The following is a 23,775-nucleotide window of genomic DNA, read 5'->3' as shown; positions in this document are numbered from 1 at the left end:
ATTTTTACACAATTTTGCTGTTGCAGTTTGTCATGACAATATGTTAGTCTCATTTCAGTAGATGCTGTTTAAAGGGAGTTGCCTCTTATCTCCTTCTCCAGTGACCTATTGGTTAATGCTACTGTCCATGGTGATATTAAGTGCACCACATCACCCTCCCAGTATTGTGTCTGGGACCTGGTTTAAAGTTACAGGAAAATAGAGAAAAGTGGGGCTATGGAATAATGAGATATCTAACTTGATATCCGGCTGTAACACGAATAATAATTCTCAAATTGTTCTTGGGATACAGAACAGGTCTAGCTTTACTGGTTTTGCCCACATATAGGAGGATGATTGGGCAGAATGTATATGTACAAAATTTCTAATGTGAAAAACAGAATGTGCTCTCACTGATTTGGGCTTCATTTCTATGGCCTTCTGTAGTTTCCACAGATGTGGCGAGCTGTCTTGTGGATATTTGAGAAGTACGTTTAACCCTTTACATTGTGTCATATTTATTCCACTATTTGTTCTTTAACAAAAGTAAAAGTCTGGCATAATCACTTTCCTGTGACCTCAGACTGACCCCAATGTTGGCAAAAATTGAAAGGTGAGACCTAAGAAAAGTAAACTGTGCTGCTGTCCTATGACACCCATGGCACAGATGCTGCTGCTTGCTGTTGTTTAGGCCTTTAAATAAAAGGAATTGCTGAGACTGGAGGTTCAGCACTGTTGCTGATTCTCACCTCTGTTATTTGCCTTTCGTCACTGAGCAAACACTACTTCGCTGATTTATAGGCTGCAGTCTTTCCAGTGAATTGGTGCCATGGAAATGTTAAATTCTTGGTGCACACTTCCCATTGGACGAATGAGCTGCATGGGGCTGATTAATTGAGGCCCAGTAAATAGCCCTCCGTTTATTTGCTCACAGTATTTGAACATGATTCAGATGATACTGCCGCTGAACCTGAACTGCTGCCAGATGATTAGAAGATCTCTCTTCTTTAAAATGAATATTATTATCTTTACTAAGAGTTTTTATATTACCTGCATGTTCTTCTAAGCAACAGAAAAGAATATAATGAAAAGCATTAAAGGGACATTAAGTTATAAACACGTTCACATATAAGCTCAAAATTGCAACACAATCTACATACACAATTTTAAAACTGATTTTTTTCATACACAATTTGAATTTACTTGCAGATATGTGGCATGGTTAGCCTTGAAAAGTCAGCAGGGTGCATTTCAAGTTCTGAGAATTAGAAATGGCTTGATTTTTAGAGCTAAATTGCATGAACAGGGGACAAAATAAATTATGAAAATATATTTCAAAGTTGTTTCATTAAAGGGACAGTCAACCATAGAATTGTTATTGTTTTAAAAGATAGATAATCCCTTTTTTACTCATTCCCCAGTTTTGCATAACCAACACAGTTATATTAATGTACTTTTTACCTTTGTGATTACCTTGTATCTAGGAACCTTCTTCCAGCCCCCTGATCACATGACTGTGACTGTTTATTGTCTATTGTCTTAAATTTAGCATTGTATTGTGCTAGATCTTAAATAACTTTCTGTGCCTGAACACAGTGTTATCTATATAGCCCACGTGTACTTTCTGTCTCTTTGTGTTGAAAAGAGATTTAAAAAGCATGTGATAAGAGGCAGCCCTCAAAGGCTTAGAAATTAGCATATGAGTCTACCTATGTTTAGTTTAAACTAAGAATACCAAGAGAAAAAAGCAAATTTGATGATAAAAGTAAATTGGAAAGTCGATTAAAATTAAAAGTCCTATCTGAATAATGAAAGTTTAATTTATACTTGACTGTCCCTTTAAGAATAACTAAACATTGTATGTAAAAATCTCAAGGTGTTTACTGTCCCTTTTAAGTACAGTCTGCAAAACAATGGATTGGTTTTGGTGCTCAAAACAGTCTAGTCCAAAATAAACTTTCATACTTCAGATTACTTTTATCACCAATTTTGCTTTGTTCTCCTTGGTATACAAGCTAAACCTAGGAGGTTCATATGCTAATTTCTTAGACCTTGAAGGCCGCCTCTTATCTAAATTCATTTTAAAAGTTTTTCACCACTAGCGGGTGTTAGTTTGTGTGTCTCATATAGATAACACTGGAGTTACCTAGGAGTCAGCACTGATTGGCTAAAATGCAAGTCTGTCAAAAGAACTGAAGTAAGGTGGCAGTTTGCAGAGACTTTTATAACTGTGTTGGTTATGCAAAACTAGGGAATGGGTAATAAAGGGATTAGCTATCTTTTAAAACAATACAAATTCTACCTTTAACTTTGCTATATTCTACTCAGGGGATGTTTGCACACTTTGTCCATGATTGTCCTCTGCAGAAGACCTCAGTTTAAATACGGCTGCACCCAATTATGCTATAGAAATTCAGAGATTCGAAAAAAGCCCACAATTTTCATACTTAAGTTACTGGAAAGTGGAACAAAATAATAATGAAATTATATGGCAAAGATTTTTACTGCACACAATCCAATTTCTAAATGTTTACCATCCTTTTTAAAGTCAAAACAACATATAGAATGACCTATTCATCAAGAGATTTATAGAAGGTTTTACTTCTAATATATATTTTTTTAAATAAAACACAAAGACTGGCCACATGTTTTATGGTATTTGATTGAAGATAAAATTCTTGTGACCGATTTATTTGCAATAAGATAACAATCCAGAGTTAATGACTAACTTTAGGGTTGGCTTATTGATTTTATGATAATTTTATACTGAAAAATACTTTATATAAACCCATTATCCGCCTATCTTTTATGATCATATTTTTACTTCTTGAACGATAGAACGGAACCGCATTGTAGTAAATTTAACTCTTGCCTCTACATACTGGCATGAAGCAATAAAAAAAGAAACATATGGCTGAATGTATTGTGCATCAAATGCTGCTTTTCTGTAATGTAAAAAGCAACAGCCATCCAACAACTGCTTCTTAGCTTCTCCCCTGAGGTTGCAGACATAAAACACCCCAAACACATTTGTTTGTAGTGATTGACAGGCCCTGCTCTCATACAATTGGTCACTGGAGCATTGGGTGGCGAGTGCTTGTGCACAATCAGAGCAGCAGATGTACAGTGTCTGCTTCCAGTTTGCCCCAAATGTGGGTGGACAGGCTCCTAAGTTGGGAACCTTGTCCGTCCGCTGATTGATACATTTGGCTCATAAATTTTGGCAACATGTGATAGGAACTAGAAGGCTCATCAAGTATTTCCATATTTTGTTCTAAAGTGTAAGTTTAGATAATTCTCATGATATCCTTATGCATATCTCAGACAGTCAAGTTGTGCCTACCTCATCTATTGGAAGTCTATTTCTTGTATCAATCAAACTATCCGTAGTTCTGTTACTGCTCTAAACCTTTGTGGTATTAAATCCATTATTTATTGTTATTTTTTATTCTTTTTGTCACGTGCCGTACATGGGTTACAATCAATAAAGAAAAGGCAGTTAAGCACACAAGGGTAGAAGGATTACAGAGCCCCGCTCTTTAGATGTGTACTTGAAATGATTTTAACAAAAAGTTAAAAGGTTATTGTAATTCATAATATAATGATATTTATTAAGTACATTTCCATAGGTTTATAGTGTTGTCTTCTGCTAACCTTGGTGGAACGCAGGAATCTAACTGGACTTTATAAATTATTGTTCTTGTGTTTAAAAAACTAAATAATAAAAAAAAAATAATAATCCTGCATATTATTTCACTATTGCTTGCCAGCAAAGGGGTTAGTCAGCTCCAAAGCAAAAATGCACTACTAGGAGCTTGTGAGCCAATGAGAAGAGGCAAATGCGTGTAGCCAACAAACATCTAGCATTGCTGCTCTTGAGCATACCTAGGTATGCTTATAAACAAAGGATGCCAAGAGAATAAAGTAAATTTAATAGTAGAAATAAACTGAAAAGCCTCTTAAAATTGCATGCTCTTCCTGAATATTAAACATTTAGGGTTAGATTACAAGTGGAGTGCTAAATTGTCGCATGGTCGCAAACGGGCGCGCAATAATTAACCATCCGTTACAAGTGGCTGGTTATTGCTACTGCGAGCTCCGAAAATTAACCAGTGATCTGATCTATTTTTAATTTTCTAAAAGTGCCTTAATTGCCCTAAATAACTGCACTAGGTAGTTTTGGGGCTTTAAAGTTGGTGGGAGTGGGGTGCTAGGAAAAAAACAGCACTGAAAAGTGCCTTTAAATTGCGGTCTATGGGAAATGTGTGTGTGTGTGTATATATACACATATTAACACAAAAATATATATGTATATATTCATATACATATATATATATATATATATATATATATATATATATATATTTAAAAATGCTGCACATTACTGCGATACTTACTCCCTTCGCAACGCGAGGTTTTGATGCCATTTCTGACGGCATCAGAACGATGCTCTAGTGAGCGCAATGTTTCCTAACAATGCCACCGGTAGCTTGTGTTCGCATTACGATTTAGTTGTATTACCAGCGCACATTATCGTGTGCTGGTATTACAAAGTGGAGCGCTAATATCGCTTTCATGAAAGCTATTTTTAGCGATCGCCTTGTTATCTAACCCGTCATTTTTTTACTTTACTGTCCACCAGGAGGAGGCAAAGACACCCCAGCCAAAGACTTAAATACCTCCCCCACTCCACTCATCCCCCAGTTATTCTTTGCCTTTCGTCACAGGAGGTTGGCAGAGAAGTGTCGGAAGATCGGAGTAGTCTCTTATGGAGGGTAGTACTCTTTCTCCAACATAGGTGTGTCCGGTCCACGGCGTCATCCTTACTTGTGGGATATTCTCTTCCCCAACAGGAAATGGCAAAGAGCCCAGGAAAGCTGGTCACATGATCCCTCCTAGGCTCCGCCTACCCCAGTCATTCTCTTTGCCGTTGTACAGGCAACATCTCCACGGAGATGGCTTAGAGTTTTTTAGTGTTTAACTGTAGTTTTTATTATTCAATCAAGAGTTTGTTATTTTAAAATAGTGCTGGTATGTACTATTTACTCTGAAACAGAAAAGAGATGAAGATTTCTGTTTGTATGAGGAAAATGATTTTAGCAACCGTTACTAAAATCCATGGCTGTTCCACACAGGACTGTTGAGAGGAATTAACTTCAGTTGGGGGAACAGTGAGCAGTCTTTTGCTGCTTGAGGTATGACACATTCTAACAAGACGATGTAATGCTGGAAGCTGTCATTTTCCCTATGGGATCCGGTAAGCCATTTTTATTACAGACAGTAAATAAGGGCTTCACAAGGGCTTATTAAGACTGTAGACATTTTCTGGGCTAAATCGATCATATTTACACATATTTAGCCTTGAGGAATCATTTAATCTGGGTATTTTTTGTATAATTATATCGGCAGGCACTGTTTTAGACACCTTATTCTATAGGGGCTTTCCCTAATCATAGTCAGAGCCTCATTTTCGCGCCGGTATGGCGCACTTGTTTTTGAGAACAGCATGACATGCAGCTGCATGTGTGTGGAGCTCTGATACATAGAAAAGTCTTTCTGAAGGCATCATTTGGTATCGTATTCCCCTTTGGGCTTGGTTGGGTCTCAGCAAAGCAGATTCCAGGGACTGTAAAGGGGTTAAATATAAAAACGGCTCCGGTTCCGTTATTTTAAGGGTTAAAGCTTCCAAATTTGGTGTGCAATACTTTTAAGGCTTTAAGACACTGTGGTGAAATTTTGGTGAATTTTGAACAATTCCTTCATACTTTTTCGCAATTGTAGTAATAAAGTGTGTTCAGTTTAAAATTTAAAGTGACAGTAACGGTTTTATTTTAAAACGTTTTTTGTGCTTTGTTATCAAGTTTATGCCTGTTTAACATGTCTGAACTACCAGATAGATTGTGTTCTGACTGTGGGGAAGCCAAGGTTCCTTCTCTTTTAAATAGATGTGATTTATGTCATAAAAAATTTAGTAAAAATGATGCCCAAGATGATTCCTCAAGTGAGGGGAGTAAGCATGGTACTGCATCATCCCCTCCTTCGTCTACACCAGTCTTGCCCATACAGGAGGCCCCTAGTACATCTAGCGCGCCAATACTCCTTACTATGCAACAATTAACGGCTGTAATGGATAATTCTATCAAAAACATTTTAGCCAATATGCCCACTTATCAGCGAAAGCGCGACTGCTCTGTTTTAGAAAATACTGAAGAGCATGAGGACGCTGATGATATTGTTTCTGAAGGGCCCCTACACCAGTCTGAGGGGGCCAGGGAGGTTTTGTCTGAGGGAGAAATTTCAGATTCAGGAAAAATTTCTCAACAAGCTGAACCTGATGTGATTACTTTTAAATTTAAGTTGGAACATCTCCGCGCTCTGCTTAAGGAGGTGTTATCCAATTTGGATGATTGTGATTATCTGGTGATTCCAGAAACACTATGTAAAATGGACAAGTTCCTAGAGGCCCCGGGGCCCCCCGAAGCTTTTCCTATACCCAAGCGGGTGGCGTACATTGTTAATAAAGAATGGGACAGGCCCGGTATACCTTTCGTACCTCCCCCCATATTTAAAAAATTGTTTCCTATAGTCGACCCCAGAAAGGACTTATGGCAGACAGTCCCCAAGGTCGAGGGGGCGGTTTCTACGCTAAACAAGCGCACCACTATACCCATAGAAGATAGTTGTGCTTTCCAAGATCCTATGGATAAAAAATTAGAAGGTTTGCTAAAAAAGATGTTTGTTCAGCAAGGTTACCTTCTACAACCAATTGCATGCATTGTCCCTGTCACTACAGCCGCGTGTTTCTGGTTCGATGAGCTAGAAAAGGCGATTATTAGTAATTCTTCTTCTTATGAGGAGATTATGGACAGAATTCGTGCTCTTAAATTGGCTAATTCTTTCACCTTGCAATTGGCTAGGTTAGCGGCGAAAAATTCTGGGTTTGCTATTGTGGCGCGCAGAGCGCTTTGGTTAAAATCTTGGTCAGCGGATGCGTCTTCCAAGAACAAATTGTTTGACATTCCTTTCAAGGGGAAAACACTGTTTGGCCCTGACTTGAAAGAGATTATCTCTGATATCACTGGGGGCAAGGGCCACGCCCTTCCTCAGGATAGGTCTTTCAAGGCCAAAAATAAACCTAATTTTCGTCCCTTTCGCAGAAACGGACCAGCCCCAAGTGCTACGTCCTCTAAGCAGGAGGGTACTACTTCTCAAGCCAATCCAGCCTGGAGACCAATGCAAGGCTGGAACAAAGGAAAGCAGGCCAAGAAACCTGCCACTGCTCCCAAGACAGCATGAGATGCGGGCCCCCGATCCGGGACCGGATTTGGTGGGGGGCAGACTCTCTCTCTTCACTCAGGCTTGGGCAAGAGATGTTCTGGATCCTTGGGCGCTAGAAATAGTCTCCCAAGGTTATCTTCTGGAAGTGATTCATCCTGTTCCATTTAAAGAACGAGGGATGGGGTTCTACTCCAATCTGTTCGTAGTTCCCAAAAAAGAGGGAACGTTCAGACCAATCTTAGATCTCAAGATCCTGAACAAGTTTCTCAAGGTTCCATCGTCCAAAATGGAAACCATTCGAACAATCCTTCCATCCAGGAAGGTCAATTCTTGACCACGGTGGATTTAAAGGATGCGTATCTACATATTCCTGTCCACAAGGAACATCATCGGTTCCTAAGGTTCGCATTCCTGGACAAGCATTACCAGTTCGTGGCGCTTCCTTTCGGATTAGCCACTGCTCCAAGGATTTTCACAAAGGTACTAGGGTCCCTTCTGGCGGTGCTAAGACCAAGGGGCATTGCTGTAGTACCTTACTTGGACGACATTCTGATTCAAGCGTCGTCCCTTCCTCAAGCAAAGACTCACACGGACATAGTCCTGGCCTTTCTCGGATCTCACGGATGGAAAGTGAACGTGGAAAAGAGTTCTCTATCTCCGTCGACAAGAGTTCCCTTCTTGGGAACAATAATAGACTCCTTAGAAATGAGGATTTTTCTGACAGAGACCAGAAAAACAAAACTTCTAAACTCTTGTCGGATACTTCATTCCGTTCCTCTTCCTTCCATAGCGCAGTGCATGGAAGTGATAGGTTGGATGGTAGCGGCAATGGACATAGTTCCTTTTGCGCGCATTCATCTAAGACCATTACAACTGTGTATGCTCAGTCAGTGGAATGGGGACTATACAGACTTGTCTCCGAAGATACAAGTAAATCAGAGGACCAGAGACTCACGCCGTTGGTGGCTGTCCCTGGACAACCTGTCACAAGGGGTGACCTCATTGTCACGACCGACGCCAGTCTGATGGGCTGGGGCGCGGTCTGGGGATCCCTGAAAGCTCAGGGTCTTTGGTCTCGGGAAGAATCTCTTCTACCGATAAATATTCTGGAACTGAGAGCGATATTCAATGCTCTCAAGGCTTGGCCTCAGCTAGCGAGGGCCAAGTTCATACGGTTTCAATCAGACAACATGACGACTGTTGCGTACATCAACCATCAGGGGGGAACAAGGAGTTCCCTGGCGATGGAAGAAGTGACCAAAATCATTCAATGGGCGGAGACTCGCTCCTGCCACCTGTCTGCAATCCACATCCCAGGAGTGGAAAATTGGGAAGCGGATTTTCTGAGTCGTCAGACATTGCATCCGGGGGAGTGGGAACTCCATCCGGAAATCTTTGCCCAAATCACTCAACTGTGGGGCATTCCAGACATGGATCTGATGGCCTCTCGTCAGAACTTCAAGGTTCCTTGCTACGGGTCCAGATCCAGGGATCCCAAGGCGACTCTAGTAGATGCACTAGTAGCACCTTGGACCTTCAAACTAGCTTATGTATTCCCGCCGTTTCCTCTCATCCCCAGGCTGGTAGCCAGGATCAATCAGGAGAGGGCGTCGGTGATCTTGATAGCTCCTGCGTGGCCACGCAGGACTCGGTATGCAGATCTGGTGAATAGTCATCGGCTCCACCATGGAAGCTACCTTTGAGACGAGACCTTCTTGTTCAAGGTCCGTTCGAACATCCGAATCTGGTCCCACTCCAGCTGACTGCTTGGAGATTGAACGCTTGATCTTATCAAAGCGAGGGTTCTCAGATTCTGTTTTTGATACTCTTGTTCAGGCCAGAAAGCCTGTAACTAGAAAAATTTACCACAAAATATGGAAAAAATATATCTGTTGGTGTGAATCTAAAGGATTCCCTTGGGACAAGGTAAAGATTCCTAGGATTCTATCCTTTCTTCAAGAAGGATTGGAGAAAGGATTATCTGCAAGTTCCTTGAAGGGACAGATTTCTGCCTTGTCTGTGTTACTTCACAAAAAGCTGGCAGCTGTGCCAGAAGTTCAAGCCTTTGTTCAGGCTCTGGTTAGAATCAAGCCTGGTTACAAACCTTTGACTCCTCCTTGGAGTCTCAACTTAGTTCTTTCAGTTCTTCAGGGGGTTCCGTTTGAACCCTTACATTCCGTTGATATTAAGTTATTATCTTGGAAAGTTGCAATTTCTTCTGCTAGAAGAGTTTCAGAATTATCTGCTCTGCAGTGTTCTCCTCCTTATCTGGTGTTCCATGCAGATAAGGTGGTTTTACGTACTAAACCTGGTTTTCTTCCAAAAAACATTAACCAGGAGATAGTCGTGCCTTCTTTGTGTCCGAAACCAGTGTCGAAGAAGGAACGTTTGTTGCACAATTTGGATGTTGTTCGCGCTCTAAAATTCTATTTAGATGCTACAAAGGATTTTAGACAAACATCTTCCTTGTTTGTTGTTTATTCTGGTAAAAGGAGAGGTCAAAAAGCAACTTCTACCTCTCTCTCTTTTTGGATTAAAAGCATCATCAGATTGGCTTACGAGACTGCCGGACGGCAGCCTCCTGAAAGAATCACAGCTCATTCCACTAGGGCTGTGGCTTCCACATGGGCCTTCAAGAACGAGGCTTCTGTTGATCAGATATGTAGGGCAGCGACTTGGTCTTCACTGCACACTTTTACCAAATTTTACAAGTTTGATACTTTTGCTTCTTCTGAGGCTATTTTTTGGGAGAAAGGTTTTGCAAGCCGTGGTGCCTTCCATTTAGGTGACCTGATTTGCTCCCTCCCTTCATCCGTGTCCTAAAGCTTTGGTATTGGTTCCCACAAGTAAGGATGACGCCGTGGACCGGACACACCTATGTTGGAGAAAACAGAATTTATGTTTACCTGATAAATTACTTTCTCCAACGGTGTGTCCGGTCCACGGCCCGCCCTGGTTTTTTAATCAGTTCTGATAATTTATTTTCTTTAACTACAGTCACCACGGTATCATATGGTTTCTCCTATGCAAATATTCCTCCTTAACGTCGGTCGAATGACTGGGGTAGGCGGAGCCTAGGAGGGATCATGTGACCAGCTTTGCTGGGCTCTTTGCCATTTCCTGTTGGGGAAGAGAATATCCCACAAGTAAGGATGACGCCGTGGACCGGACACACCGTTGGAGAAAGTAATTTATCAGGTAAACATAAATTCTGTTTTTCGAAATGGGACTGGAGTTTTAAGTAGTCCTGTCAACCTCTCAGTGAGAGCATGGATGAAAGTTAGTCTGGAGATGCAGGGAGAGTCTTTCTGCAAAACCATCCCGACTCAGATTAACAGCTCCGTAAGCAATCGGCATTGACGAGTTTCGCTGCCTTCTTTCTGCTCTCAAGTCCATGTCAGGAGCGTAGATTCTGGTAAGATCGTTTAATTTATACACATATAACATAAGAAGACGGGTCACAGTGTGTCTCCTTTTATCTGTATAGAATCAAGAGTTAATACCTCTGGAAGGGAGGTTATTGAACAGGGGGGGGAATTTGTACATAATATTGTTTATTGTGTTTTATTGCTGCGACATGTGTGAGATGAGGCTATGTCAGTGTGTAAACAGTCAGTTTGTTATTGAGAGATCGGCGCAGGCCTATTTTGGTGCGTTTTCTCTCTAGTGCAGGGGCGGTCCTGCATGGCACTCCATGTGACCGGGTGTGGCCTCTTTCAACTTCCTCTTCTTGACCGGCGGTTGCAGGAGACAAAGCGTTTTCCCTGCCGTCCGGGTCATAGAAGGTGGTGAGTGCCATGGCCATTGGGATATAAAGGTGCCATTTCAATTTATCTAGTCCACAATAAAGGCACAAGCTATGGAGGACTCTGATATGTTAGAGGGTACTCCCTCTTTAATTAAATCTAATAACTGTGTCTATTGTGAGGAGGTCCCGGTTGATCCGCCTGCTCAACTCTGTTCCACATGCTTTGATAAGATTTCAATATTCCACCACCTCTGAGGGTTCTCCGTCCCGTGAGATGCGGGAGGGGCCCTTTTGCCGACAATATTCCCTGATCAGCTACAAGCGGCGGTTTCTGCGGCTTTCAATGCCTTATCTTGCCCTGCTAAGTGCAAGCGAAAAGTAAAACGCTGCTATCCGTCCCAGGGGTCATCTACTCCGCTGGATGTTTCTGACAGAATATCCACGGATGAAGTTGACTCAGACTCTTCGGAGGACGCCCCTTCTGGGACGGAATAAGTAACTTCTAGAGCTCCGTCTGCAGAGGAGACAGATTTTAAATTCAAAATAAAGAATAATAATTTGTGCTTTCTACTAAAAGAGGTGCTTGCTACCTTATTAGTTCTGGAGCCGAAACTGCCAGAGGAACCTTCGATCCCTAAGCTAGATAGGGTGTACGAGGACAAGGTAGTACCACAGACCTTCCCGGTTCCCGTTAAGATGGCTAATATTAAGAATGAGTGGGAGAAACTTGGTTCATCTTTCTCCCCATCTGCATCTTTTAAAAAGCTGGCCCCCCAAAGCTCGCAACTTGAGCTTTGGGGGGCCATTCCTAAGGTGGATGGTGCTATTTCTACGCTTGCTAAGCAAAGACTATTCCGCTAGAGGAGCCCATGGATAAAAAATTGGAATCCATGTTGAGGAAGATGTTCCAACTCACGGGGTTTGTTTTTCAACCGGCAGCGGCAGTTGCTGCGGTGACTGGAGCTTCTACCTATTGGTGTGACGCTCTGTCAGCTATGGTCGAGGTGGAGACCCCCCTCAAGAAGATACATGAATGAATTAAGGCCTTACCGCAGGATAAGAAGACTAAACCTAAGGGGTCTACTTTTCCTCCCTTTTGTTCGGACAAGTCTCAACGCCAGCAGCCTGTCGTGAAGACCGAGCAGTCCAAGGGATCTTGGAAACCAGCTCACTCTTGGAACAAGACCAAGCAGATTAAGAAGCCCGCCGAGACAAAATCGGCATGAAGGGGCGGCCCCCGATCCATCTCTGGATCCCGTAGGGGGCAGACTATCTCTTTTTGTGGAGGCCTGGATATGAGACGTTCAGGATCCTTGGGTTCTGGAGGTCATAGCCCAGGGCTACAGGATAGGATTCAAAACTCATCCATCCAGAGGCAGATTCCTCCTGTCAAACTTATCTTCAAGACCAGAGAAGAGAGACTCCTTCCTAGGATGCGTGAGGAATCTCTCCTCTCTCTGAGTTATTGCCCCAGTCCCTCTGACAGAAAGAGGTCGGGGGTATTATTCAAACCTTTTCTCCAACATAGGTGTGTCCGGTCCACGGCGTCATCCTTACTTGTGGGATATTCTCCTCCCCAACAGGAAATGGCAAAGAGCCCAGCAAAGCTGGCCATATAGTCCCTCCTAGGCTCCGCCTACCCCAGTCATTCTCTTTGCCGTTGCACAGGCAACATCTCCACGGAGATGGCTTAGAGTTTTTTGGTGTTTAAATGTAGTTTTTGTTCTTCAATCAAGAGTTTGTTATTTTAGAATAGTGCTGGTATGTACTATTTACTCTGGAACAGAAAAGAGATGAAGATTTCTGTTTGTAAGAGGAAGATGATTTTAGCAACCGTTACTAAAATCGATGGCTGTTTCCACACAGGACTGTTGAGATGAAGTAACTTCAGTTGGGGGAAACAGTGGGCAGACTTTGCTGCTTGAGGTATGACACATTTCTAACAAGACTTGGTAATGCTGGAAGCTGTCATTTTCCCTATGGGAACCGGTAAGCCATTTTCTCCAACATAGGTGTGTCCGGTCCACGGCGTCATCCTTACTTGTGGGATATTCTCTTCCCCAACAGGAAATGGCAAAGAGCCCAGCAAAGCTGGTCACATGATCCCTCCTAGGCTCCGCCTACCCCAGTCATTCTCTTTGCCGTTGTACAGGCAACATCTCCACGGAGATGGCTTAGAGTTTTTTAGTGTTTAACTGTAGTTTTTATTATTCAATCAAGAGTTTGTTATTTTGAAATAGTGCTGGTATGTACTATTTACTCAGAAACAGAAAAGAGATGAAGATTTCTGTTTGTATGAGGAAAATGATTTTAGCAACCGTCACTAAAATCCATGGCTGTTCCACACAGGACTGTTGAGAGCAATTAACTTCAGTTGGGGGAACAGTGAGCAGTCTCTTGCTGCTTGAGGTATGACACATTCTAACAAGACGATGTAATGCTGGAAGCTGTCATTTTCCCTCTGGGATCCGGTAAGCCATGTTTATTACGATTGTAAATAAGGGCTTCAAAAAGGGCTTATTAAGACTGTAGACTTTTTTTGGGCTAAATCGATTGATTATTAACACATATTTAGCCTTGAGGAATCATTTTATCTGGGTATTTTGATATAATAATATCGGCAGGCACTGTTTTAGACACCTTATTCTTTAGGGGCTTTCCCAAAGCATAGGCAGAGCCTCATTTTCGCGCCGGTGTTGCGCACTTGTTTTTGAGAGGCATGGCATGCAGTCGCATGTGAGAGGAGCTCTGATACTTAGAAAAGACTTTCTGAAGGCGTCATTTGGTATCGTATTCCCCTTGGGGCTTGGTTGGGTCTCAGCAAAGCAGATACCAGGGACTGTAAAGGGGTTAAAGTTCAAAACGGCTCCGGTTCCGTTATTTTAAGGGTTAAAGCTTCCAAATTTGGTGTGCAATACTTTTAAGGCTTTAAGACACTGTGGTGAAAATTTGGTAAATTTTGAACAATTCCTTCATGTTTTTTCGCATTTGCAGTAATAAAGTGTGTTCAGTTTAAAATTTAAAGTGACAGTAACGGTTTTATTTTAAAACGTTTTTTGTACTTGTTATCAAGTTTATGCCTGTTTAACATGTCTGAACTACCAGATAGACTGTGTTCTGAATGTGGGGAAGCCAGAATTCCTATTCATTTAAATAAATGTGATTTATGTGACAATGACAATGATGCCCAAGATGATTCCTCAAGTGAGGGGAGTAAGCATGGTACTGCATCATTCCCTCCTTCGTCTACACGAGTCTTGCCCACTCAGGAGGCCCCTAGTACATCTAGCGCGCCAATACTCCTTACTATGCAACAATTAACGGCTGTAATGGATAATTCTGTCAAAAACATTTTAGCCAAAATGAACACTTATCAGCGTAAGCGCGACTGCTCTGTTTTAGATACTGAAGAGCATGACGACGCTGATATTTATATTTCTGAAGGGCCCCTAACTCAGTCTGATGGGGTCAGGGAGGTTTTGTCTGAGGGAGAAATTACTGATTCAGGGAACATTTCTCAACAAGCTGAACCTGATGTGATTGCATTTAAATTTAAGTTGGAACATCTCCGCATTCTGCTTAAGGAGGTATTATCCACTCTGGATGATTGTGACAAGTTGGTCATCCCAGAGAAACTATGTAAAATGGACAAGTTCCTAGAGGTGCCGGGGCTCCCAGAAGCTTTTCCTATACCCAAGCGGGTGGCGGACATTGTTAATAAAGAATGGGAAAGGCCCGGTATTCCTTTCGTCCCTCCCCCCATATTTAAAAAATTGTTTCCTATGGTCGACCCCAGAAAGGACTTATGGCAGACAGTCCCCAAGGTCGAGGGAGCGGTTTCCACTTTAAACAAACGCACCACTATACCCATAGAGGATAGTTGTGCTTTCAAAGATCCTATGGATAAAAAATTAGAAGGTTTGCTTAAAAAGATGTTTGTTCAGCAGGGTTACCTTCTACAACCAATTTCATGCATTGTCCCTGTCGCTACAGCCGCATGTTTCTGGTTCGATGAGCTGATAAAGGCGGTCGACAGTGATTCTCCTCCTTATGAGGAGATTATGGACAGAATCAATGCTCTCAAATTGGCTAATTCTTTCACCCTAGACGCCACTTTGCAATTGGCTAGGTTAGCGGCTAAGAATTCTGGGTTTGCTATTGTGGCGCGCAGAGCGCTTTGGTTGAAATCTTGGTCGGCTGATGCGTCTTCCAAGAACAAGCTACTTAACATTCCTTTCAAGGGGAAAACGCTGTTTGGCCCTGACTTGAAAGAGATTATCTCGGATATCACTGGGGGTAAGGGCCACGCCCTTCCTCAGGATCGGCCTTTCAAGGCAAAAAATAAACCTAATTTTCGTCCCTTTCGTAGAAACGGACCAGCCCAAAGTGCTACGTCCTCTAAGCAAGAGGGTAATACTTCTCAAGCCAAGCCAGCTTGGAGACCAATGCAAGGCTGGAACAAGGGAAAGCAGGCCAAGAAACCTGCCACTGCTACCAAGACAGCATGAAATGTTGGCCCCCGATCCGGGACCGGATCTGGTGGGGGGCAGACTCTCTCTCTTCGCTCAGGCTTGGGCAAGAGATGTTCTGGATCCTTGGGCGCTAGAAATAGTCTCCCAAGGTTATCTTCTGGAATTCAAGGGACTTCCCCCAAGGGGGAGGTTCCACAGGTCTCAGTTGTCTTCAGACCACATAAAAAGGACAGGCATTCTTACATTGTGTAGAAGACCTGTTAAAAATGGGAGTGATTCATCCCGTTCCATTAAGAGAACAAGGGATGGGGTTCTACTCCAATCTGTTTATAGTTCCCAAAAAAGAGGGAACGTTCAGACCAATCTTAGATCTCAAGATCTTAAACAAGTTTCTCAAGGTTCCATCGTTCAAGATGGAAACCATTCGAACTATTCTTCCTTCCATCCAGGAAGGTCAATTCATGACCACGGTGGATTTAAAGGATGCGTATCTACATATTCCTATCCACAAGGAACATCATCGGTTCCTGAGGTTCGCATTCCTGGACAAACATTACCAGTTCGTGGCGCTTCCTTTCGGATTAGCCACTGCTCCAAGGATTTTCACAAAGGTACTAGGGTCCCTTCTAGCTGTGCTAAGACCAAGGGGCATTGCTGTAGTACCTTACTTGGACGACATTCTGATTCAAGCGTCGTCCCTTCCTCAAGCAAAGGCTCACACGGACATTGTCCTGGCCTTTCTCAGATCTCACGGATGGAAAGTGAACGTGGAAAAGAGTTCTCTATCTCCGTCAACAAGGGTTCCCTTCTTGGGAACAATAATAGACTCCTTAGAAATGAGGATTTTTCTGACAGAGGCCAGAAAAACAAAACTTCTAGACTCTTGTCGGATACTCCATTCCGTTCCTCTTCCTTCCATAGCTCAGTGCATGGAAGTGATCGGGTTGATGGTAGCGGCAATGGACATAGTTCCTTTTGCACGCATTCATCTAAGACCATTACAACTGTGCATGCTCAGTCAGTGGAATGGGGACTATACAGACTTGTCTCCGAAGATACAAGTAAATCAGAGGACCAGAGACTCACTCCGTTGGTGGCTGTCCCTGGACAACCTGTCACGAGGGATGACATTCCGCAGACCAGAGTGGGTCATTGTCACGACCGACGCCAGTCTGATGGGCTGGGGCGCGGTCTGGGGATCCCTGAAAGCTCAGGGTCTTTGGTCTCGGGAAGAATCTCTTCTACCGATAAATATTCTGGAACTGAGAGCGATATTCAATGCTCTCAAGGCTTGGCCTCAGCTAGCGAGGGCCAAGTTCATACGGTTTCAATCAGACAACATGACAACTGTTGCGTACATCAACCATCAGGGGGGAACAAGGAGTTCCCTGGCGATGGAAGAAGTGACCAAAATCATTCTATGGGCGGAGTCTCACTCCTGCCACCTGTCTGCTATCCACATCCCAGGAGTGGAAAATTGGGAAGCGGATTTTCTGAGTCGTCAGACATTGCATCCGGGGGAGTGGGAACTCCATCCGGAAATCTTTGCCCAAGTCACTCAGCTGTGGGGCATTCCAGACATGGATCTGATGGCCTCTCGTCAGAACTTCAAAGTTCCTTGCTACGGGTCCTACCTTCACTTGCCAATCCACAAATTCTATTTAGATGCTACAAAGGATTTTAGACAAACATCTTCCTTGTTTGTTGTTTATTCCGGTAAAAGGAGAGGTCAAAAAGCAACTTCTACCTCTCTCTCTTTTTGGATTAAAAGCATCATCAGATTGGCTTACGAGACTGCCGGACGGCAGCCTCCCGAAAGAATCACAGCTCATTCCACTAGGGCTGTGGCTTCCACATGGGCCTTCAAGAACGAGGCTTCTGTTGATCAGATATGTAGGGCAGCGACTTGGTCTTCACTGCACACTTTTACCAAATTTTACAAGTTTGATACTTTTGCTTCTTCTGAGGCTATTTTTGGGAGAAAGGTTTTGCAAGCCGTGGTGCCTTCCATTTAGGTGACCTGATTTGCTCCCTCCCTTCATCCGTGTCCTAAAGCTTTGGTATTGGTTCCCACAAGTAAGGATGACGCCGTGGACCGGACACACCTATGTTGGAGAAAACAGAATTTATGTTTACCTGATAAATTACTTTCTCCAACGGTGTGTCCGGTCCACGGCCCGCCCTGGTTTTTTTAATCAGGTCTGATAATTTATTTTCTTTAACTACAGTCACCACGGTACCATATGGTTTCTCCTATGCAAATATTCCTCCTTAACGTCGGTCGAATGACTGGGGTAGGCGGAGCCTAGGAGGGATCATGTGACCAGCTTTGCTGGGCTCTTTGCCATTTCCTGTTGGGGAAGAGAATATCCCACAAGTAAGGATGACGCCGTGGACCGGACACACCGTTGGAGAAAGTAATTTATCAGGTAAACATAAATTCTGTTTTCTTAGTTTAAGTAAAAGAATAAAGGGCTTCATTAGGGCTTAAAAAACTGGTAGACATTTTTCTGGGCTAAAACGATTACTTTACTAAGTATATTTGGCAGATTATTACTTTTAATAGTTGTTAAATCTTGGGGATTGTTTTAATAAAAACGGCAGGCACTGTATTGGACACCTTTTTCACTGGGGGCCTTTTCTAGTCATAGGCAGAGCCTCATTTTCGCGCCACTAATGCGCAGTTGTTTTTGGAAAGCAAGGCATGCAGATGCATGTGTGAGGAGCTAAGAATCACTGAAAAAGCTTATAGAAGGCATCATTTGGTATCGTATTCCCCTCTGGGCTTGGTTGGGTCTCAGCAAAGCAGATTCCTGGGACTGTATAGGGGTTAAATGTAAAAACGGCTCCGGTTCCGTTATTTTAAGGGTTAAAGCTTTCAAATTTGGTGTGCAATACTTTTAAGGCTTTAAGTTACTGTGGTGAAATTTTGGTGAATTTTGAACAATTCCTTCATACTTTTTCACATATTCAGTAATAAAGTGTGTTCAGTTTAAAATTTAAAGGAAAAAATATATCTGTTGGTGTGAATCTAAAGGATTCCCATGGAACAAGATAAAAATTCCTAAGATTCTTTCCTTTCTACAAGAAGGTTTGGAGAAAGGATTTTCTGCAAGTACAGATCTCTGCTTTATCTGTTTTACTTCACAAAAGGCTGGCAGCTGTGCCAGACGTTTCAGCGTTTGTTCAGGCTCTGGTTAGAATCAAGCCTGTTTACAGACCTTTGACTCTTCCCTGGAGTCTTAATCTAGTTCTTTCAGTTCTTCAAGGGGTTCCGTTTGGACCCTTACATTCCGTAGATATTAAGTTATTATCTTGGAAAGTTTTGTTTTAGGTTGCAATTTCTTCCGCTAGAAGAGTTTCTGAGTTATCTGCTCTGCAGTGTTCTCCGCCCTATCTGGTCCATGCAGATAAGGTGGTTTTACGTACTGAGCCTGGTTTTCTTCCGAAGGTTGTTTCCAACAAAAATATTAACCAGGAGATAGTTGTACCTTCTTTGTGTCCGAATCCAGTTTCATAGAAGGAACGTTTGTTACACAATTTGGACGTTGTCCGTGTTCTAAAATTCTATTTAGAGGCTACTGAAGATTTTAGACAAACATCTTCTTTGTTTGTTGTTTATTCTGGTTCAAGGAGAGGTAAAAAAGCAACTTCTACCTCTCTTTCCTTTTGGTTTAAAAGCATCATCAGATTGGCTTTTGAGACTGCCGGACGGCAGCCTCCTGAAAGTATCACAGCTCACTCCACTAGGGCTGTGGCTTCCACATGGGCCTTCAAGAATGAGGTTCCTGTTGACCAAATTTTTTTTAAATTATATACTTTTGCTTCTTCGGAGGCTATTTTTGGGAGAAAGGTTTTGCAAGCCGTGGTGCCTTCCGTTTGGGTGACCTGATTTGCTCCCTCCCTTCATCCGTGTCCTAAAGCTTTGGTATTGGTTCCCACAAGTAAGGATGACGCCGTGGACCGGACACACCTATGTTGGAGAAAACAGAATTTATGCTTACCTGATAAATTACTTTCTCCAACGGTGTGTCCGGTCCACGGCCCGCCCTGGTTTTTTAATCAGGTCTGATGAATTTTTTTTCTCTAACTACAGTCACCACGTTACCATATGGTTTCTCCTATATATATTTCCTCCTGTCCGTCGGTCGAATGACTGGGGTAGGCGGAGCCTAGGAGGGACTATATGGCCAGCTTTGCTGGGCTCTTTGCCATTTCCTGTTGGGGAGGAGAATATCCCACAAGTAAGGATGACGCCGTGGACCGGACACACCGTTGGAGAAAGTAATTTATCAGGTAAGCATAAATTCTGTTTTCTTAGTCCTAAAGAAGGAGGGCACGTTCCGCCCAATTCTGGACCTAAAGTGCCTAAACAAGTTTCTGTCAGTCCCATCGTTCAAAATGGAGACGATCAGGTCGATCCTGCCCCTTGTCCAAGAGGGGCAATTCATGACGACAATAGATTTAAAGGATGCCTACCTTCACTTGCCAATCCACAAGGATCACTTCAAGTTCCTAAGATTTGCATTTCTGGACCAACACTTCCAGTTTGTGGCACTACCGTTTGGTCTGGCGACCGCCCCAAGAGTCTTTTCAAAGGTTCTGGAAGCGCTGCTCGCATGAGCGAGAGCCATAGGTATAGCAGTGGTGCCTTATCTGGATGATAGCCTGATCCAAGCTCCGTCCTGCAGTCTCGCGGAGGATCACTCGAGGGCTCTTCTTCTTCTTCGATCCCACAGAGTTCTCTGGTCCCCAGCAACAGGGTGGAATTCCTAGGTACGATAATAGATTCCAATTCTATGAAGATATTCTTGACAGATCAGAGACATTCCAAGATTGCGTCCAGCTGTCTGGCTCTTCAGACCTCCTCAAGGCCATCTGTGGCTCGGTGTATGGAGTTGATTAGTCTTATGGTATCCAGCATAGATGTCATTCCATTCGCCAGGTTCCATCTCAGACCTCTTCAGTTGCATGTTGAGACAATGGAGTGGCGATCACTCGGATATATCTCAACAGATATCTCTGAACAACCGAGTGAGGGAATCCCTCTCTTGGTGGATCTTTCCGGGACAAATATCCTGGAATTTCGAGCGATATTCAATGCTCTGGGGCCTTGGCCCCTCCTGGGGTTGTCCCGGTTCATCAGATTCCAGTAGGAGAATATTACCTCAGTGGCTTACATAAACCATCAGGGGGGTACGAGAAGCTCCCTAGCCATGAGGGAAGTATATCGGATTCTGGAATGGGCAGAGACTCACAACTGTTCGCTCTCAGCGATCCACATTCCGGGTGTGGACAACTGGAAAGTGGTCTCTCCATCCTGAGGTGTTTGCAGAGATCTGCAGCAGATGGAGGACGCTGGAGGTAGACCTCATGGCATCCAGACTCAACTTCAAGCAACCCAGATACGGTTGTGGTCCAGGGATCCCCAGGCAGAGCTGATAGATGCCTTAGCGGTGCCTTGGGAGTTTAACCTAGTTTACATTTTTCCCCCATTACCACTTCTTCCTTGAGTGGTGGCCCACATCAAACAGGAGCAAGTTTTGACCTTTCTGATTGCTCCGTTGTGGCTGCGGGGGATGTGGTTTGCGGATCTGGTGGGGATGTCATCATCTCCACCATGGAGGTTACCCTGTCTCAGAGATCTGCTGGTTCAGGGTTCATTTCTTCACCAAAATCTCGATTCTCTGAAGCTGACTGCGTGGAGATTGAACGCCTAGTTTTGGCAAAGAGAGGCTTTTCTGAAAGAGTAATTGATACGCTCATTCAGGCCAGGAAGCCAGTCACTCGTCGCATCTATCATAAGGTGTGGAGGACCTACTTATCTTGGTGTGAGGAACTTGGATATCCCTGGCACAAGGTTAGGGTATCCAGGATTTTGGCTTTTCTCCAGGATGGACTGGATAAGGGTCTAGCCGCCAGTTCCTTAAACCTTTGAGTGCTAAGCACTTTCCCACCTGGGTGCTAATATTTTCTAAGGTTTTTTTTTTTTTTTTAATTAACATGCCCCCTCCTCCTATACTTAACATTGTTAAGTATAAATAAAGTTGCGTGGTGACGTCATCACGTCATTGCATGTGACGTCACCGTGCATCACGTGAAGCCCCGAAGATGCCTGTCACTCTACAGGCATGATCGCCGGGGTAGGAGCAGTTAGGAGCCCACAGAGCTACCTCAAGGTGGGAGAGTGCTCATGACGGCTCTGAGCCATCATTAGCACCAGAGTGAGAAACTCTCTGTGACGGCTCAGAGCCGTCATTAGCACTCAAAGGGTTAAGGGGACAGATTTTGGCTTTATCGTTGCTGTTGCACAATAAGCTTCCTGAGCTTCCTGATGTTCAGTCTTTTGTTCAGGCTCTGTCCAGAATCAGGCCTGTCTTTATAAATTCTGCTCCTCCTTGGAGCTTAAACTTGGTTCTTAAGATGTTGCAGAGGGCTCCGTTTGAGCCTATGCATTCTCTTGACATTAAGAGTCTTTCCTGGAAGGTCCTATTGGCTATTGCATCGGCTCGCAGGGTCTCTGAGTTAGCGTCCTTGCAATGTGATCCGCCTTACTTGTTTTTTTACGCTGATAAGGCTGTTCTTCGCACTGGAGTGGGATTTCTTCCCAAGGTTGTGTCGAATCGTAACATCAATCAGGAAATAGTGGTTCCTTCCTTGTGTCCTAACCCTTCTTCAGCAAAGGAAAGGTTGCTTCATAACTTGGATGTGGTTCGGGCCTTGAAGTTTTTATCTTCAGGCTACGAAGGAATTCAGACAGACTACGTCCTTGTTTGTGGTGTTTTCAGGGAAGCGCAGGGTGGCAAAGGGCCTCTTCCACTTCACTGTCTTTTTGGTTAAGGAGCATTATCCATTTGGCCTATGAGACAGCGGGACATAAGCCTCCTCAGAGGATTACGGCTCACTCAACTAGAGCTGTGGCCTCTTCTTGGGCCTTTAAGAACGAGGCTTCTATGGAGCAGATTTGTAAGGCGGCTACTTGGTCCTCCTTACATACTTTTTCAAAATTTTACAAACTTTGTTTTTCTTTCTGCGGAAGCAGCTTTTGGGAGTAAGGTTCTGCAAGCTGTGGAGCCCTCAGTTTAGGGTCCGCCTCCTTTTACCCTCCCGTTTTCATTCAGTGTCATCTAAAGCTAATGAATGAAGCAGTGGACTCTCCTCCCATTAAGATGGAAAACATAAATTATGCTTACCTTATAATTTCATTTCCATCTGTGGGAGGAGAGTCCACTGCTCCCGCCTGTTTCTCCGGTGGGTAGACCTAAATTTAATATTTCTTCTGGCACCATTTATACCCTGATATTTCTCCTACTATTCCTTGTTCCCTTGGCAGAATGAGTGGGGGAGGTATTTAAGCCTTTGGCAGGGGTGTCTTTGCCTCCTCCTAGTGGCCAGGTTCTTAATTCCCACAAGTAATTAATGAAGCAGTGGACTCTCCTCCCACAGATGGAAATTAAATTATCAGGTAAGCATAATTTGTTTTTTTAGATACTCTGTACTAGATTTCGTTATGTTCTCATATTTGGCAGATTCACTAAGATTTGGAGATGGCTTTTCTTAATTGTGTGAGTTTGTATATTTATTCAGGATTTGTATGTCTGATATTTCTTCAGTGTATGAAAGAAACCACTGACAATTATGTGGATTGTAGAGCAATAGAAAAAGCTCCCGTTTCAGTTGTATAGGAACATTCTAGTGTACAGCATGTAGAGACTGTAACTCGTTTCCGCTTCACAACAAGACTATCCCACAACAGAAAAGATACCAAATACCTTTCTTATGAGATTATGCGAGTGAGTGGCTTTAAAGTCAGTTAAGCTACTTAAAAAGTAAAAGGCAGAAAACCAGCGTGTAATACTCTGTCTCAGTTCTGCTCTGCAATAAGCTAAGTACTGTATAAGTACTTGCTACACTACTTAGCAAGGGTTGGTGATCTTAAGTAGACAATATGACTGAGCTGGAGCCAAAACAAACACAGTTAATATTGGGAGAGGTAATTCGCTGGAATATGAAGATGAAGTGCGCTACTTTGCACTGAGCATGATAAACAGTTGCAACATCATAACGTGACTTCTGAAAGCCCATGTGCTGAGTGTAACAATAGCAATGCTTCTGCCAGCAGAGATGGTTTCATGGTGTCCTGGGTTTGTTTTGTTTGGGATGTCAGAATGATATGACAAGCTTTTCTGAGCTTGCGGCTTATCTAGACTTATGGGTGAGATCGTAGAATTAGCTGTTGGCAACGGATAGGTTGGGTACATTGACCTCAAAATTGAATATGTTTATATTTTTTCTAAG

At 43.2% G+C, this 23,775-nt stretch overlaps 1 protein-coding gene across 1 annotated transcript in view; it reads left to right on the top strand.

Moving 5' to 3' along the window:
• The window catches only part of CDKL1 (cyclin dependent kinase like 1), a 160,546-nt gene that overhangs the window by 64,945 nt on the left and 71,826 nt on the right, over positions 1-23,775 (top strand). The gene's annotated exons all lie outside the window — the stretch shown is intronic.

The sequence above is a fragment of the Bombina bombina genome, chromosome 1 (genome assembly GCF_027579735.1).
Source record: "Bombina bombina isolate aBomBom1 chromosome 1, aBomBom1.pri, whole genome shotgun sequence".
Taxonomy (NCBI): domain Eukaryota; kingdom Metazoa; phylum Chordata; class Amphibia; order Anura; family Bombinatoridae; genus Bombina; species Bombina bombina.
The sequence above is the reverse complement of the archived record's forward strand: the minus strand, read 5'-3'. Positions and strand labels throughout refer to the sequence as shown.